We start from the raw sequence: 17,332 nt of genomic DNA on the forward strand, positions 1-17,332 counted from the left end.
TGAGAGCAAATCCCAGACCTAACCTAGACGTAACAAGCGTTATCCTCAAAAAGATTGATCGAAACCAGGTTTAATCGACTGTTTCAGTGCGGTATCACATTACTACCTGATCCAAACCAGAAAAAGCCCAGAATCTGGTCATCAAGTATGAGAAATATGCGAATGTATCAGCCTGATGAGAGCAAATCCCAGAACTCACCTACACCTAACATGCGTTATTCTCTAAAATATTGATCGATGCCAGGTTTAATGGCCTGTTTCAGTGTGGTACCACATTACTACGTGATCCAATCCAGAAATAGCCCAGGATCTAGCCATGAAGTATTAGAAATATGCGGAAGTATGAGCCTGATGAGGGCAAATCCTAGACCTTACCCAGACCTAACATGCGTTATCCTCTAAAATATTGATCGAAACCAGGTTTAATTGACTGTTTCAGTGTGGTACCACATTACTACGTGATCCACACCAGAAAAAAACCCAGGATCTGTTCAACAAGTATGTGAAGTATGCGAAAGTATGAGTCTGATGAGGGCATATCCCTTGCCTAACCTAGACATAACATGCGTTATCCTCTAAAATATTTATCAAGACTAGGTTTAATTGAATGTTTCAGTGTGGTACCACATTACAACGTGATCCAATCCAGAAAAAGCTCAGGATCTAGCCATGAAGTATGAGAAATATGCGAAAGTATGAGCCTGATGAGGGCAAATCCCAGGCCTAACCTAGACATAACATGCGTTATCCTCTAAAATATTCATCGAACCCAGGTTTAATTAACTGTTTCAGTGTGGTACCACATTACTACGGGATCCAATCCAGAAAAAACCATCGATCAGGTCAACATGTACGTTAAGACTGCGAAACTATGACCCTGATGAGGGCAAATCCCAGACCTAACCTTGACCTAACATGTGTTATCATCTAAAACAATAATCGAAACCAGGTTTAATTGTCTGCTTCAGTGTGGTAACACATTACTACGTGATCGAAACCAGAAAAATCCCAGGATTTGTACACCAAGTATGTAAAGTATGCGAAAGTATGAGTCTGATGAGGGCAAATCCCAGGCCTAACCTAGACATAACATGCGTTATCCTCTAAAATATTGATCGAAACCAGGTTTAATTGACTGTTTTAGTGTGGTACCACATTACTACGTGATCCACACCAGAAAAAAACCAGGGATCTGTTCAACAAGTATGTGAAGAATGCGAAAGTATGAGCCTGATGAGTGAAAATCCCAGGCCTAACCTAGACCTAACATGCGTTATCCTCAAAAATATTGATCGAAACCAGGTTAAATGGACTGTTTCAGTGTGGTACCACATTACTCCGTGATCCAATCCAGAAATAGCCCAGTATCTAGCCATGAAGTATGAGGAATATGCGAAAGTATGAGCCTGATGAGGGCAAATCCTAGACCTATCCCAGACCTAACATGCGTTATCCTCTAAAATATTTATCAAGACCAGGTTTAGTGGACTGTTTCAGTGTGGTACCACATTACTACGTGATCCAATCCAGAAAAAGCTCAGGATGTAGCCATGAAGTATGAGAAATATGCGAAAGTATGAGCCAGATGAGGGCAAATCCCAGACCTATCTCAGAACTAACATGCGTTATCCTTTAAAATATTGATCGAAACCAGGTTTAATCGACTGTTTCAGTGTGGTACCACATTACTACGTGATCCAATCCAGAAATAACCCAGGATCTAGCCATGAAGTATGAGAAATATGCGAAAGTATGAGCCTGATGATGGCAAATCCTAGACCTTACCCAGACCTAACATGCGTTATCCTCTAAAATACTTATCAAGACCAGGTTTAATGGAATGTTTCAGTGTGGTACCACATTACTACGTGATCCAAACCAGAAAAAACCCAGGATCCGTTCAACAAGTATGTGAAGAATGCGAAAGTATGAGTCTGATGAGTAAAAATCCCAGGCCTAACCTATACCTAACATGCGTTATCCTCAAAAATATTGATCGAAACCAGGTTTAATGGACTGTTTCAGTGTGGTACCACATGACTACGTGATCCAAACCAGAAAAAACCCAGGATCTGGCCAACAAGAATGAGAACTATGTGAAAGTATGAGCCTGATGAGAGCAAATCCCAGACCTAACCTAGACGTAACATGCGTTATGCTGAAAAATATTCATCGAAACCAGGTTTAATCAACTGTTTCAGTGTGGTACCACATAACTACGCGATCCAAACCAGAAATAGCCCAGGATCTAGCCATCGAGTATGAGAAGTATGCGAAAGTATGAGCCTGATGAGGGCAAATCCTAGACCTAACCCAGACCTAACATGCGTTATCCTCTAAAATATTTATCAAGGCCAGGTTTAATTGACTGTTTCAGTGTGGAATGACATTACTACGTGATGCAAACCAGTGGAAGCCCAGGATCTGGCCAACAAGAATGAGAAATATGCGAAAGTATGAGCCTGATGAGAGCAAATCCCAGACCTAACCTAGACGTAACAAGCGTTATCCTCTGAAATATTTATCAAGACCAGGTTTAATTGAATGTTTCAGTGTGGTACCGCATTACTACGTGATCCAAACCAGAAAAAACCCAGGATCCGTTCAACGAGTATGTGAAGTGTGCGAAAGTATGAGTCTGATGGGGGCAAATCTCAGAACTATCCCAGACCTAAATTGCTTTATCCTCTAAAATATTGATCGAAACCAGGTTTAATTGACTGTTTTGGTGTAGTACCACTTTACTACGTGATCCAATACAGAAAAAGCTCAGCATGTAGCCATGAAGTATGAGAAATATGCGAAAGTATGAGCCAGATGAGGGCAAATCCCAGACCTATCCCAGAACTAACATGCGTTATCCTCTAAAATATTGATCGAAACCAGGTTTAATCGACTGTTTCAGTGTGGTACCACATTACTACGTGATCCAATCCAGAAATAACCCAGGATCTAGCCATGAAGTATGAGAAATATGCGAAAGTATGAGCCTGATGAGGGCAAATCCTAGACCTTACCCAGACCTAACATGCGTTATCCTCTAAAATACTTATCAAGACCAGGTTTAATTGAATGTTTCAGTGTGGTACCACATTACTACGTGATCCAAACCAGAAAAAACCCAGGATCCGTTCAACAAGTATGTGAAGAATGCGAAAGTATGAGTCTGATGAGGGCAAATCCCAGGCCTAACCTAGACGTAACATGCGTTATCCTCTAAAATATTTATCGAAACCAGGCTTAATTGACTGTTTTAGTGTGGTATCACATTACTACGTGATCCACACCAGAAAAAAACCAAGGATCTGTTCAACAAGTATGTGAAGAATGCGAAAGTATGAGTCTGATGAGTGAAAATCCCAGGCCTAACCTATACCTAACATGCGTTATCCTCAAAAATATTGATCGAAACCAGGTTTATTGGACTGTTTCAGTGTGGTACCACATTACTCCGTGATCCAATCCAGAAATAGCCCAGTATCTAGCCATGAAGTATGAGGAATATGCTAAAGTATGAGCCTGATGAGGGCAGATCCTAGACCTATCCCAGACCTAACATGCGTTATCCTCTAAAATATTTATCAAGACCAGGTTTAATGGACTGTTTCAGTGTGGTACCACATTACTACGTGATCCAATCCAGAAAAAGCTCAGGATGTAGCCATGAAGTATGAGAAATATGCGAAAGTAAGAGCCAGATGAGGGCAAATCCCAGACCTATCTCAGAACTAACATGCGTTATCCTTTAAAATATTGATCGAAACCAGGTTTAATCGACTGTTTCAGTGTGGTACCACATTACTACGTGATCCAATCCAGAAATAACCCAGGATCTAGCCATGAAGTATGAGAAATATGCGAAAGTATGAGCCTGATGAGGGCAAATCCTAGACCTTACCCAGACCTAACATGCGTTATCCTCTAAAATACTTATCAAGACCAGGTTTAATGGAATGTTTCAGTGTGGTACCACATTACTACGTGATCCAAACCAGAAAAAACCCAGGATCCGTTCAACAAGTATGTGAAGAATGCGAAAGTATGAGTCTGATGAGTAAAAATCCCAGGCCTAACCTATACCTAACATGCGTTATCCTCAAAAATATTGATCGAAACCAGGTTTAATGGACTGTTTCAGTGTGGTACCACATTACTACGTGATCCAAACCAGAAAAAACCGAGGATCTGGCCAACAAGAATGAGAACTATATGAAAGTATGAGCCTGATGAGAGCAACTCCCAGACCTAACCTAGACGTAACAAGCGTTATCCTCAAAAAGATTGATCGAAACCAGGTTTAATCGACTGTTTCAGTGCGGTATCACATTACTACCTGATCCAAACCAGAAAAAGCCCAGAATCTGGCCATCAAGTATGAGAAATATGCGAATGTATCAGCCTGATGAGAGCAAATCCCAGAACTCACCTACACCTAACAAGCGTTATTCTCTAAAATATTTATCAAGGCCAGGTTTAATTGACTGTTTCAGTGTGGAATGACATTACTACGTGATGCAAACCAGTGGAAGCCCAGGATCTGGCCAACAAGAATGAGAAATATGCGAAAGTATGAGCCTGATGAGAGCAAATCCCAGACCTAACCTAGACGTAACAAGCGTTATCCTCAAAAAGATTGATCGAAACCAGGTTTAATCGACTGTTTCAGTGCGGTATCACATTACTACCTGATCCAAACCAGAAAAAGCCCAGAATCTGGCCATCAAGTATGAGAAATATGCGAATGTATCAGCCTGATGAGAGCAAATCCCAGAACTCACCTACACCTAACAAGCGTTATTCTCTAAAATATTGATCGAAGCCAGGTTTAATGGCCTGTTTCAGTGTGGTACCACATTACTACGTGATCCAATCCAGAAATAGCCCAGGATCTAGCCATGAAGTATTAGAAATATGCGAAAGTATGAGCCTGATGAGGGCAAATCCTAGACCTTACCCAGACCTAACATGTGTTATCCTCTAAAATATTGATCGAAACCAGGTTTAGTGGTCTGTTTCAGTGTGGTACCACATTACTACGTGATCCAAACCAGAAAACACCCAGAATCTATTCAACATGTATGTTAAAAACGCGAAAGTATGAGTCTGCTGAGGGCAAATCCCAGTCCTATCCCAGAACTAACATGCGTTATCCTCTAAAATATTGATCGAAACCAGGTTTAATCGACTGTTTCAGTGTGGTACCCCATTACTACGTGATCCAATCCAGAAATAACCCAGGATCTAGCCATGAAGTATGAGAAATATGCGAAAGTATGAGCCTGATGAGGGCAAATCCTAGTCCTTACCCAGACCTAACATGCGTTATCCTCAAAAATACTGATCGAAACCAGGTTTAATGGACTGTTTCAGTGTGGTACCACATTACTACGTGATCCAAACCAGAAAAAACCCAGGATCTGGCCAACAAGAATGTGAACTATGTGAAAGTATGAGCCTGATGAGAGCAAATCCCTGACCTAACCTAGACGTAACATGCGTTATGCTGAAAAATAGTGATCGAAACCAGGTTTAATGGACTGTTTCAGTGTGGTACCACATTACTACGTGATCCAAACCAGAAAAAAATCCAGGATCTGTTCAACAAGTATGTGAAGTACGCGAAAGTATGAGTCGGATGAGGGCAAATCCCAGGCCTAACCTAGACCTAACATGCGTTATCCTCAAAAATATTGATCGAAGCCAGGTTTAATGGACTGTTTCAGTGTGGTTCCACATTACTACGTGATCCAAACCAGAAAAAGCCCAGAATCTGGCCATCAACTATGAGAAATATGCGAAAGTACGAGCCTGATCAGAGCAAATCCCAGACCTAACCTAGACCTAACATGCGTTATTCTCTAAGATATTGATCGAATCCTGATTTAATGGACTGTTTCAATGTGGTACCACACTACTACGTGATCCAAATCAGAAAAAACCAAGGATCTGTTCAACAAGTATGTGAAAAACGGGAAAGTATGAGCCTGATGAGGGCAAATCCCCAGACCTATCCCAGATATGACTTGCGCTATCCTCTAAGATATTGATCGAAACCAGGTTTAATTGAATGTTTTAGTGTGGTACCACTTTACTACGTGATCCAAAGCAGAAAAAACCCTCGATCAGGTCAACATGTATGTTAAAACTGCGAAAGTATGACCCTGATGAGGGCAAAACCCAGGCCTAATCTAGACATAACTTACGTTATCCTCTAAAATATTGATCGAAACCAGGTTTAATGGACTGTTTCAGTGTGGTACCACATGACTACGAGATTGAAACCAGAAAAAACCCAGGATCCGTTCAACAAGTATGTGAAGTATGCGAAAGTATGAGTCGGATGAGGGCAAATCCCAGACCTATCGCAGACATAACTTGCGTTGTCCTCTAAAATATTGATGAAGCCTGGTTTAATCGACTGTTTCAGTGTGGTACTACATTACTACGTGATCCAATCCAGAAAAAGCCCAGGATCTAGCCATCAGGTATCAGAAATATGCGAACGAATGAGCCTGATGAGAGCAAATCCTAGACCTTACCCAGACCTAACATGCGTTATCCTCTAAAATATTGATCGAAACCAGGTTTAGTGGACTGTTTCAGTGTGGTACCACATTACTACGTGATCCAAACCAGAAAAAACCCAGGATCCGTTCAACAAGTATGTGAAGAATGCGAAAGTATGAGTCTGATGAGTGAAAATCCCAGGCCTAACCTACACCTAACATGCGTTGTCCTCAAAAATATTGATCGAAACCTGGTTAAATGGACTGTTTCAGTGTGGTACCACATTACTACGTGATCCAATCCAGAAAAAGCTCAGGATGTAGCCATGAAGTATGAGAAATATGCGAAAGTATGAGCCAGATGAGGGCATATCCCAGACCTATCCCAGAACTAACATGCGTTATCCTCTAAAATATTGATCGAAACCAGGTTTAATCGACTCTTTCAGTGTGGTACCACATTACTACGTGATCCAAACCAGAAAAAACCCAGAATCTGTGCAACAAGTATGTGAAAAACGCGAAAGTATGAGCCTGATGAGGGCAAATCCTAGACCAAACCCAGACCTAACATGCTTTATCCTCTAAAATATTTATCAAGACCAGGTTCAATTGAATGTTTCAGTGCGGTACCACATTACTACGTGATCCAAACCAGAAAAAACCCAGGACCCGTTCAACGAGTATGTGAAGTGTGTGAAAGTATGAGTCTGATGGGGGCAAATCTCAGACCTATCCCAGACCTAAATTCCTTTATCCTCTAAGATATTGATCGAAACCAGGTTTAATTGACTGTTTTGGTGTAGTACCACTTTACTACGTGATCCAGAGCAGAAAAAACCCTCGATCAGGTCAACATGCATGCTAAAACTGCGAAAGTATGACCCTGATGAGGGCAAATCCTAGACCTAACCCAGACCTAACATGCGTTATCCTCTAAAATACTGATCGAAGCCAGGTTTAATGGACTGTTTCAGTGTGGTACCACATTACTACGTGATCCAATCCGGAAAAAGCTCAGGATGTAGCCATGAAGTATGAGAAATATGCGAAAGTATGAGCCAGATGAGGGCAAATCCCAGACCTATCCCAGAACTAACATGCGTTATCCTCTAAAATATTGATCGAAACCAGGTTTTATCGACTGTTTTAGTGTGGTACCACATTACTACGTGATCCATACCAGAAAAAACCCAGGATCCGTTCAACAAGTATGAGAAGAATGCGAAAGTATGTGTCTGATGAGTAAAAATCCCAGGCCTAACCTAGACCTAACATGCGTTATCCTCAAAAATATTGATCGAAACCAGGTTTAGTGGACTGTTTCAGTGTGGTACCACATTACTACGTGATCCAAACCAGAAAAAACCCAGAATCTGTTCAACGAGTATGTGAAGAATGCGAAAGTATGACCCTGATGAGGGCAAATCCTAGACCAAACCCAGACCTAACATGCGTTATCCTCTAAAATATTTATCAAGACCAGGTTCAATTGAATGCTTCAGTGTGGTACCACATTACTACGTGATCCAAACCAGAAAAAACCCAGGATCCGTTCAACAAATATGTGAAGAATGCGAAAGTATGAGTCTGATGAGGGCAAATCACAGACCTATCCCAGACCTATCTTGCGTTATCCTCTAAAATATTGATCGAAACCAGGTTTAAGTGACTGTTTTAGTATTGTACCACTTTACTACGTGATCCAAAGCTGAAAAAACCCACGATCAGGTCAACATGCATGTCAAACTGTGAAAGTATGACCCTGATGAGAGCAAATCCCAGACCTAACCAAGACCTAACATGCGTTATTCTCTAAAATAGTGATCAGAGCCAGGTTTAATGGACTGTTTCAGTGTGGTACCACATTACAACGTGATCCAAACCAGAAAGGGCCCAGAATCTGGCCATCAAGTATGAGAAATATGCGAAAGTACGAGCCTGATGAGAGCAAATCCCAGACCTAACCTAGACGTAACATGCGTTATGCTTAAAAATATTGATCGAAACCAGGTTTAATCAACTGTTTCAGTGTGGTACCACATAACTACGCGATCCAAACAAGAAAAAGCCCAGGATCTAGCAATCGAGTATGAGAGGTATGCGAAGGTATGAGCCTGATGAGGGCAAAACCTAGACCTAACCCAGACCTAACATGCGTTATCCTCTAAAATATTTATCAAGGCCAGGTTTAATTGACTGTTTCAGTGTGGAATGACATTACTACGTGATGCAAACGAGTGGAAGCCCAGGATCTAGCCATGAAGTATTAGAAATATGCGGAAGTATGAGCCTGATGAGGGCAAATCCTAGACCTTACCCAGACCTAACATGCGTTATCCTCTAAAATATTGATCGAAACCAGGTTTAATTGACTGTTTTAGTGTGGTACCACATTACTACGTGATCCACACCAGAAAAAAACCCAGGATCTGTTCAACAAGTATGTGAAGTATGCGAAAGTATGAGTCTGATGAGGGCAAATCCCTTGCCTAACCTAGACATAACATGCGTTATCCTCAAAAATATTGATTGAAACCAGGTTTAGTGGACTGTTTCAGCGTGGTACTACATTACTACGTGATCCAATCCAGAAAAAGCCCAGGATCTAGTCATCAGGTATCAGAAATATGCGAACGAATGAGCCTGATGAGAGCAAATCCCAGACCTAACCTAGACCTAACATGTGTTATCCTCTAAAATAATAATCGAAACCAGGTTTTATGGTCTGCTTCAGTGAGGTACCACATTACTACGTGATCGAAACCAGAAAAAACCCAGGATCTGTTCAACAAGTATGTGAAGTATGCGAAAGTATGAGTCTGATGAGGGCAAATCCCAGGCCTAACCTAGACCAAACATGCGTTATCCTCAAAAATATTGATTGAAACCAGTTTTAATGGACTGTTTTAGTGTGGTACCACACTACTACGTGATCCACACCAGAGAAAACCCAGAATCTGTTCAACAAGTATGTGTAAATCGCGAAAGTATGAGCCTGATGAGGGCAAATCCTAGACCTTACCCAGACCTAACATGCGTTATCCTCTAAAATATTCATCGAAACCAGGTTTAGTGGACTGCTTCAGTGTGGTACCACATTACTACGCGATCCAAACCAGAAAAAACCCAGAATCTGTTCAACAAGTATGTGAAAAACGCGAAAGCATGAGCCTGATGAGGGCAAATCCCAGACCTATCCAAGACATATCTTGCGTTATCCTCTAAAACGTTGATCGAAACCAGGTTTAATTGACTGCTTTAGTATGGTACCACATTACTACGTGATCCAAAGCAGAAGAATCCCTCGATCATGTCAACATGTATGTTAAAACTGCGAAAGTATGACCCTGATGAGGGCAAATCCCAGGCCTAACCTAGACCTAACATGCGATATCCTCTAAAATATTGATCGAAACCAGGTATAATTGACTGTTTCAGTGTGGTACCACATGACTACGTGATCCAAACCAGAAAAAACCCAGGATTTGTTCACCAAGTATGTAGAGTATGCGAAAGTATGAGTCTGATGAGGGCAAATCCCAGGCCTAACCTAGACATAACATGCGTTATCCTCTAAAATATTGATCGAAACCAGGTTTAATTGACTGTTTTAGTGTGGTACCACATTACTACGTGATCCACACCAGAAAAAAACCAAGGATCTGTTCAACAAGTATGTGAAGAATGCGAAAGTATGAGTCTGATGAGTGAAAATCCCAGGCCTAACCTAGACTTAACATGCGTTATCCTCTAAAATAGTGATCAGAGCCAGGTTTAATGGACTGATTCAGTGTGGTACCACATTACTACGTGATCCAATCCAGAAATAGCCCAGGATCTAGCCATGAAGTATGAGAAATATGCGAAAGTATGAGCCTGATGAGGGCAAATCCTAGACCTTACCCAGACCTAACATGCGTTATCCTCTAAAATATTTATCAAGACCAGGTTCAATTGAATGCTTCAGTGTGGTACCACATTACTACGTGATCCAAACCAGAAAAAACCCAGGATCCGTTCAACAAGTATGTGAAGAATGCGAAAGTATGAGTCTGATGAGGGCAAATCACAGACCTATCCCAGACCTATCTTGCGTTATCCTCTAAAATATTGATCGAAACCATGTTTAAGTGACTGTTTTAGTATTGTACCACTTTACTACGTGATCCAAAGCTGAAAAAACCCTCGATCAGGTCAACATGCATGTTAAAACTGCGAAAGTATGACCCTGATGAGAGCAAATCCCAGACCTAACCAAGACCTAACATGCGTTATTCTCTAAAATAGTGATCAGAGCCAGGTTTAATGGACTGTTTCAGTGTGGTACCACATTACAACGTGATCCAAACCAGAAAGGGCCCAGAATCTGGCCATCAAGTATGAGAAATATGCGAAAGTACGAGCCTGATGAGAGCAAATCCCAGACCTAACCAGGACCTAACATGCGTTATTCTCTAAAATATTGAACGAAAAGGGGTTCAATGGACTGTTTCAGTTTGGTGCCACATTACTACGTGATCCAAACCAGAAAAAAGGCAGGGATCTGTTCAACAAGTATGTGAAAAACGGGAAAGTATGAGCCTGATGAGGGCAAATCCCCAGACCTATCCCAGACATGACTTGCGCTATCCTCTAAAATATTGATCGAAACCAGGTTAAATGGTCTGTTTCAGTGTGGTACCACATTACTCCGTGATCCAATCCAGAAATAGCCCAGTATCTAGCCATGAAGTATGAGGAATATGCGAAAGTATGAGCCTGATGAGGGCAAATCCTAGACCTATCCCAGACCTAACATGCGTTATCCTCTGAAATATTTATCAAGACCAGATTTAATTGAATGTTTCAGTGTGGTACCACATTACTACGTGATCCAAACCAGAAAAAACCCAGGATCCGTTCAACGAGTATGTGAAGTGTGCGAAAGTATGAGTCTGATGGGGGCAAATCTCAGACCTATCCCAGACCTAAATTGCTTTATCCTCTAAAATATTGATCGAAACCAGGTTTAATTGACTGTTTTGGTGTAGTACCACTTTACTACGTGATCCAATCCAGAAAAAGCTCAGCATGTAGCCATGAAGTATGAGAAATATGCGAAAGTATGAGCCAGATGAGGGCAAATCCCAGACCTATCCCAGAACTAACATGCGTTATCCTCTAAAATATTGATCGAAACCAGGTTTAATCGACTGTTTCAGTGTGGGTCCACATTACTACGTGATCCAATCCAGAAATAACCCAGGATCTAGCCATGAAGTATGAGAAATATGCGAAAGTATGAGCCTGATGAGGGCAAATCCTAGACCTTACCCAGACCTAACATGCGTTATCCTCTAAAATACTTATCAAGACCAGGTTTAATTGAGTGTTTCAGTGTGGTACCACATTACTACGTGATCCAAACCAGAAAAAACCCAGGATCCGATCAACAAGTATGTGAAGAATGCGAAAGTATGAGTCTGATGAGTAAAAATCCCAGGACTAACCTAGACCTAACATGCGTTATCCTCAAAAATATTGATCGTAACCAGGTTTAATGGACTGTTTCAGTGTGGTACCACATTACTACGTTATCCAAACCAGAAAAAACCCAGGATCTGGCCAACAAGAATGAGAACTATGTGAAAGTATGAGCCTGATGAGAGCAAATCCCAGACCTAACCTAGACGTAACATGCGTTATGCTGAGAAATATTGATCGAAACCATGTTTAATCAACTGTTTCAGTGTGGTACCACATAACTACGCGATCCAAACCAGAAAAAGCCCAGGATCTAGCCATCGAGTATGAGAAGTATGCGAAAGTATGAGCCTGATGAGGGCAAATCCTAGACCTAACCCAGACCTAACATGCGTTATCCTCCAAAATATTTATCAAGGCCAGGTTTAATTGACTGTTTCAGTGTGGAATAACATTACTACGTGATGCAAACCAGTGGAAGCCCAGGATCTGGCCAACAAGAATGAGAAATATGCGAAAGTATGAGCCTGATGAGAGCAAATCCCAGACCTAACCTAGACGTAACAAGCGTTATCCTCAAAAAGATTGATCGAAACCAGGTTTAATCGACTGTTTCAGTGCGGTATCACATTACTACCTGATCCAAACCAGAAAAAGCCCAGAATCTGGCCATCAAGTATGAGAAATATGCGAATGTATCAGCCTGATGAGAGCAAATCCCAGAACTCACCTACACCTAACATGCGTTATTCTCTAAAATATTGATCGAAGCCAGGTTTAATGGCCTGTTTCAGTGTGGTACCACATTACTACGTGATCCAATCCAGAAATAGCCCAGGATCTAGCCATGAAGTATTAGAAATATGCGGAAGTATGAGCCTGATGAGGGCAAATCCTAGACCTTACCCAGACCTAAAATGCGTTATCCTCTAAAATATTGATCGAAACCAGGTTTAATTGACTGTTTTAGTGTGGTACCACATTACTACGTGATCCACACCAGAAAAAAACCCAGGATCTGTTCAACAAGTATGTGAAGTATGCGAAAGTATGAGTCTGATGAGGGCAAATCCCTTGCCTAACCTAGACATAACATGCGTTATCCTCAAAAATATTGATTGAAACCAGGTTTAGTGGACTGTTTCAGCGTGGTACTACATTACTACGTGATCCAATCCAGAAAAAGCCCAGGATCTAGTCATCAGGTATCAGAAATATGCGAACGAATGAGCCTGATGAGAGCAAATCCCAGACCTAACCTAGACCTAACATGTGTTATCCTCTAAAATAATAATCGAAACCAGGTTTTATGGTCTGCTTCAGTGAGGTACCACATTACTACGTGATCGAAACCAGAAAAAACCCAGGATCTGTTCAACAAGTATGTGAAGTATGCGAAAGTATGAGTCTGATGAGTGAAAATCCCATGCCTAACCTAGACTTAACATGCGTTATCCTCAAAAATATTGATCGAAACCAGGTTTAATGGACTGTTTCAGTGTGGTTCCACAATACTACGTGATCCAATCCAGAAATAGCCCAGGATCTAGCCATGAAGTATGAGAAATATGCGAAAGTATGAGCCTGATGAGGGCAAATCCTAGACCTTACCCAGACCTAACATGCGTTATCCTCTATAATAGTGATCAGAGCCAGGTTTAATGGACTGATTCAGTGTGGTACCACATTACTTCGTGATCCAATCCAGAAATAGCCCAGGATCTAGCCATGAAGTATGAGAAATATGCGAAAGTATGAGCCTGATGAGGGCAAATCCTAGACCTTACCCAGACCTAACATGCGTTATCCTCTAAAATATTTATCAAGACCAGGTTCAATTGAATGCTTCAGTGTGGTACCACATTACTACGTGATCCAAACCAGAAAAAACCCAGGATCCGTTCAACAAATATGTGAAGAATGCGAAAGTATGAGTCTGATGAGGGCAAATCACAGACCTATCCCAGACCTATCTTGCGTTATCCTCTAAAATATTGATCGAAACCAGGTTTAAGTGACTGTTTTAGTATTGTACCACTTTACTACGTGATCCAAAGCTGAAAAAACCCACGATCAGGTCAACATGCATGTCAAACTGCGAAAGTATGACCCTGATGAGAGCAAATCCCAGACCTAACCAAGACCTAACATGCGTTATTCTCTAAAATAGTGATCAGAGCCAGGTTTAATGGACTGTTTCAGTGTGGTACCACATTACAACGTGATCCAAACCAGAAAGGGCCCAGAATCTGGCCATCAAGTATGAGAAATATGCGAAAGTACGAGCCTGATGAGAGCAAATCCCAGACCTAACCTAGACGTAACATGCGTTATGCTTAAAAATATTGATCGAAACCAGGTTTAATCAACTGTTTCAGTGTGGTACCACATAACTACGCGATCCAAACAAGAAAAAGCCCAGGATCTAGCAATCGAGTATGAGAGGTATGCGAAGGTATGAGCCTGATGAGGGCAAAACCTAGACCTAACCCAGACCTAACATGCGTTATCCTCTAAAATATTTATCAAGGCCAGGTTTAATTGACTGTTTCAGTGTGGAATGACATTACTACGTGATGCAAACGAGTGGAAGCCCAGGATCTAGCCATGAAGTATTAGAAATATGCGGAAGTATGAGCCTGATGAGGGCAAATCCTAGACCTTACCCAGACCTAACATGCGTTATCCTCTAAAATATTGATCGAAACCAGGTTTAATTGACTGTTTTAGTGTGGTACCACATTACTACGTGATCCACACCAGAAAAAAACCCAGGATCTGTTCAACAAGTATGTGAAGTATGCGAAAGTATGAGTCTGATGAGGGCAAATCCCTTGCCTAACCTAGACATAACATGCGTTATCCTCAAAAATATTGATTGAAACCAGGTTTAGTGGACTGTTTCAGCGTGGTACTACATTACTACGTGATCCAATCCAGAAAAAGCCCAGGATCTAGTCATCGGGTATCAGAAATATGCGAACGAATGAGCCTGATGAGAGCAAATCCCAGACCTAACCTAGACCTAACATGTGTTATCCTCTAAAATAATAATCGAAACCTGGTTTTATGGTCTGCTTCAGTGAGGTACCACATTACTACGTGATCGAAACCAGAAAAAACCCAGGATCTGTTCAACAAGTATGTGAAGTATGCGAAAGTATGAGTCTGATGAGGGCAAATCCCAGGCCTAACCTAGACCAAACATGCGTTATCCTCAAAAATATTGATTGAAACCAGTTTTAATGGACTGTTTTAGTGTGGTACCACATTACTACGTGATCCACACCAGAGAAAACCCAGAATCTGTTCAACAAGTATGTGTAAATCGCGAAAGTATGAGCCTGATGAGGGCAAATCCTAGACCTTACCCAGACCTAACATGCGTTATCCTCTAAAATATTCATCGAAACCAGGTTTAGTGGACTGCTTCAGTGTGGTACCACATTACTACGCGATCCAAACCAGAAAAAACCCAGAATCTGTTCAACAAGTATGTGAAAAACGCGAAAGCATGAGCCTGATGAGGGCAAATCCCAGACCTATCCAAGACATATCTTGCGTTATCCTCTAAAACGTTGATCGAAACCAGGTTTAATTGACTGCTTTAGTATGGTACCACATTACTACGTGATCCAAAGCAGAAGAATCCCTCGATCATGTCAACATGTATGTTAAAACTGCGAAAGTATGACCCTGATGAGGGCAAATCCCAGGCCTAACCTAGACCTAACATGCGATATCCTCTAAAATATTGATCGAAACCAGGTATAATTGACTGTTTCAGTGTGGTACCACATGACTACGTGATCCAAACCAGAAAAAACCCAGGATTTGTTCACCAAGTATGTAGAGTATGCGAAAGTATGAGTCTGATGAGGGCAAATCCCAGGCCTAACCTAGACATAACATGCGTTATCCTCTAAAATATTGATCGAAACCAGGTTTAATTGACTGTTTTAGTGTGGTACCACATTACTACGTGATCCACACCAGAAAAAAACCAAGGATCTGTTCAACAAGTATGTGAAGAATGCGATAGTATGAGTCTGATGAGTGAAAATCCCAGGCCTAACCTAGACTTAACATGCGTTATCCTCTAAAATAGTGATCAGAGCCAGGTTTAATGGACTGATTCAGTGTGGTACCACATTACTACGTGATCCAATCCAGAAATAGCCCAGGATCTAGCCATGAAGTATGAGAAATATGCGAAAGTATGAGCCTGATGAGGGCAAATCCTAGACCTTACCCAGACCTAACATGCGTTATCCTCTAAAATATTTATCAAGACCAGGTTCAATTGAATGCTTCAGTGTGGTACCACATTACTACGTGATCCAAACCAGAAAAAACCCAGGATCCGTTCAACAAGTATGTGAAGAATGCGAAAGTATGAGTCTGATGAGGGCAAATCACAGACCTATCCCAGACCTATCTTGCGTTATCCTCTAAAATATTGATCGAAACCATGTTTAAGTGACTGTTTTAGTATTGTACCACTTTACTACGTGATCCAAAGCTGAAAAAACCCTCGATCAGGTCAACATGCATGTTAAAACTGCGAAAGTATGACCCTGATGAGAGCAAATCCCAGACCTAACCAAGACCTAACATGCGTTATTCTCTAAAATAGTGATCAGAGCCAGGTTTAATGGACTGTTTCAGTGTGGTACCACATTACAACGTGATCCAAACCAGAAAGGGCCCAGAATCTGGCCATCAAGTATGAGAAATATGCGAAAGTACGAGCCTGATGAGAGCAAATCCCAGACCTAACCAGGACCTAACATGCGTTATTCTCTAAAATATTGAACGAAAAGGGGTTCAATGGACTGTTTCAGTTTGGTGCCACATTACTACGTGATCCAAACCAGAAAAAAGGCAGGGATCTGTTCAACAAGTATGTGAAAAACGGGAAAGTATGAGCCTGATGAGGGCAAATCCCCAGACCTATCCCAGACATGACTTGCGCTATCCTCTAAAATATTGATCGAAACCAGGTTAAATGGTCTGTTTCAGTGTGGTACCACATTACTCCGTGATCCAATCCAGAAATAGCCCAGTATCTAGCCATGAAGTATGAGGAATATGCGAAAGTATGAGCCTGATGAGGGCAAATCCTAGACCTATCCCAGACCTAACATGCGTTATCCTCTGAAATATTTATCAAGACCAGGTTTAATTGAATGTTTCAGTGTGGTACCACATTACTACGTGATCCAAACCAGAAAAAACCCAGGATCCGTTCAACGAGTATGTGAAGTGTGCGAAAGTATGAGTCTGATGGGGGCAAATCTCAGACCTATCCCAGACCTAAATTGCTTTATCCTCTAAAATATTGATCGAAACCAGGTTTA

The sequence above is a fragment of the Colletes latitarsis genome, unplaced genomic scaffold, assembly GCF_051014445.1.
Source record: "Colletes latitarsis isolate SP2378_abdomen unplaced genomic scaffold, iyColLati1 scaffold0024, whole genome shotgun sequence".
In the NCBI taxonomy this organism is placed as follows: domain Eukaryota; kingdom Metazoa; phylum Arthropoda; class Insecta; order Hymenoptera; family Colletidae; genus Colletes; species Colletes latitarsis.